This window comes from Centruroides sculpturatus, unplaced genomic scaffold (assembly GCF_000671375.1).
Source record: "Centruroides sculpturatus isolate CEXI.00-Female unplaced genomic scaffold, Cexi_2.0 scaffold594, whole genome shotgun sequence".
Lineage (NCBI taxonomy): Eukaryota > Metazoa > Arthropoda > Arachnida > Scorpiones > Buthidae > Centruroides > Centruroides sculpturatus.
This window is the reverse complement of record NW_019384999.1, coordinates 213524-216763: the sequence shown is the minus strand read 5'-3', so window position 1 is coordinate 216763 and position 3240 is coordinate 213524.

The window sequence follows — 3240 nt, the reverse complement described above, 5'->3', positions numbered from 1 at the left end:
TTTTTTCGTTTTTGCGGGAAATCGAACATATTTTCAGAACCATCTAAAAGTTCTCTAATTAGTCTGGAAACAAGGGGACTCAATTCTTGCATTCTGTGAAAACGGGTAAGGTTGACTGTAACGTAATAATCTTTATCTTAGTTATCGTTACTTTTGCCCGAGCAACGCCGGGCCCACCTGCTAGTTCATTCATAATTCATTCTTCACACTAAAGAATTTTAAATTTATCTTATCAATGATTTTGATGTTATCTATACTCACCTTAATGCCATTTAAGTCTTTCTATTCATTACTTTTGCTTTCATTTTAGTTAATTAGAGCAAAGATGCTTTTCTAAAATATCTTTTATTACAATACAGACAAAATGCATCAGTACCTTTTCTGAAAAATGCTCATATTCAGAATGAGCAGCATTTAAATCATCTTCATAAATAATATCTATTTTAAATGCAGAACTGTATAATCTACCATACTGTTTTCATTATAAATTGATAAACTAAATGTAATGAGTTAATATATATTCCATGCACATAAGAGAAAATTCATAGACGGGACAAAATCAGCACCATCTTTTGCAAAATACCTAAAAAATTCAGTATTTTTAAAAACTATAGTATCAGAAGCATTTTTTTGTTAGTGAATAGTTATTATATGAGCACATATATATTTAATTTACATTCACACAACATTGCAATAATCTTATAAGAGAAAACAAGCTGGCATACATATGAGCATATCATGTTTCTATGCAAATGAGTGATTAAAAAATCTAATTCAAAAATGTAAAGGCAGTGAATACAATTGTATAAGATAAAACTTATTTAAATTATAATAATTTATATTTTTACATTATTTATTAAAATAACAAGAATTACATGTTGTTAAATAATTTAAAACAACTCAAACTTCATTCAGAGAATTAAAACAAACCTTTTCATGCTAAATACTTTCAAGATCATACTCATGATCTTCAGACTGGATTGAAATAAGTCAACCCCCCTATAACACTGTTGATAATTCTGTTTTATATGAATTCCATGTTGTAGGAGTCACTTAGATTTTACAAATACGTGAGCCGTTCACAGCCTGGCACACGTATTTGTAAAATCTAAGTGACTCGTACAACATGGAATTCATATAAAACGCAATAATCAACAGTGTTATAGGGGAGTTGATTGTAAAAATATATATTAAAATAAATAATAATTCTTATATCATATAAATTGCTTAAGAAATGTTTTTATAAGTTAGTCTAAAAGAAGAAAAATTCTTTAGAATATTATTTCTCAATATGTTTGTGATCTGGTATCAATCCATGGAACAAAATGCTAGTTTTCAAAAAGTTTTAAAATTATAATACAAAATAGTAATAAGTTTCTTATAAAAATAAATTTTGCTTTTAAAAGTTATTTAAGTGAAATATCTTATTACATGATATTGCACAGCAATCATAGCAATCATGAACTAGCATACACAACTAACATCTTACCATTCATATATTTATGATAAACTAATATTACAGTATTACTGGTCCTTACCCTGAAAAGTTTAGAAATGACTGATTTAGAATACAGTGTTCCAAGAATTTAAATTTTTCTTTTTGAAATACTAATTAATAGCCTATGAAAATACTTTCAATAAACTTCAATTAGTTTTTAGTCATTTTATGAAGTTATCACACTGCTTCAAACACTTGTCAATTTGTAGCATAGACATATTAAAGTTTAGCTTTTCCTAACCAAAATTTATCAAGTCTGATAACGTGCATTCTGTTCAGTTCTCTACTCAGTGCCACACTGAGCATTAAGCACCTATGATAGTGAAAGTAGAGTTTAATAGGGCAAATGATATTACCAGTGGATAATGATGATAACATGGGTTACCAAAACTTTAAAAATTTAAGAAAATTTAAGTTGTTATTAAAGATTTTCAGTGGAGAAATGAACAATGATAAAGAAGGCATTTTGAATTGAATGAGAAGACATTGGGTTTAAATTTAAACTATGGTAGATGAATTCCAAATAAGAAGACACATTCAAATGAAAGTTCAAAAAGATTGTTTTTTGGTAATGAGGAGTCTAAAGGTAGATGAAAAAAGTCCAAAAGCACTTAGTCATTTTGGTAGTAGTTTGTTTTTATGAACTCAATTTCAAGCAGAAAGGTAAGAAAATATTAGAGATATTGTGTAGTTAGAATATATCAGCTAAAATGTTTATGTAATTTTACAGATGAAAAAATTATTTGGCCACAAGATTTGTTAATGATGCTACATTTAAATTTCATAACAAGTTAAATTAAACTTTAAAATATAAATTTAATAATTGAGAATTTATTTGTATAAATTACTATACATCTTTCTGAATATTGAAATTTTTAATATGCTGGACTAGCAACTTAACAAATTAATATCAAAACTCCTTGAAAAGAAAAATCAAAATAAGAATGAAAAATTTTTGAAATCTTATTTTATAAAACATGTTTTGTTAAAGGCAATATATTACTATGGATATATTTATAAATATAAAAACCAAAACTTATACAAATATACATGGTTAGTAAATTTGACAACAGAGAAGAATCATGCATATATCAGAGTAACTTTTCTCAATCTTCATTTGTATATTAAAATTTCTTAATGCATAAAGCTTTTAATGATTTTCTAATATGATAATCAAATATTAGAAAAATCATTTAATGCTATTATAAAGCATACATTCTTTCATACATAATAACACATACTTTATTAATTAAATTAAATTGTAAAACTTTAATAAATATGCATTTCATTTATAATGAAGTCTAATATATTTTTCTTCAAATTTATTACAGATCAAATAACAATAGTAAATTTTTCAAATGTATAAAAAAATACATGTTCAACTCAATTAAAAAATACAACAACAAAAATTTGATTCAAATTCCAAAATGACCAATGAGATTCTATATCTCAAAATTATCAGTTTAAAAAATTTAATAAAAATATTTTTTTTATAAGAGAACTTAAAATATTTATTGAAATATGTAATATCATTTATTATTTCAGATTATTTTTTATTTAGAATTAATTTAAAAATGAATAATTTATTCAAAAGCTTAATGCATTAAAGGAAGTTTATTTTTACTGTAAAACAGTAAATTTTTAAGATACATTTGCAGTCCAAATATTTTCATATACAGTGGGTGATCAGTTAACAAACAAATCGGATAACGAACACTTTTGCAAAAGATTTTTATGTTCGG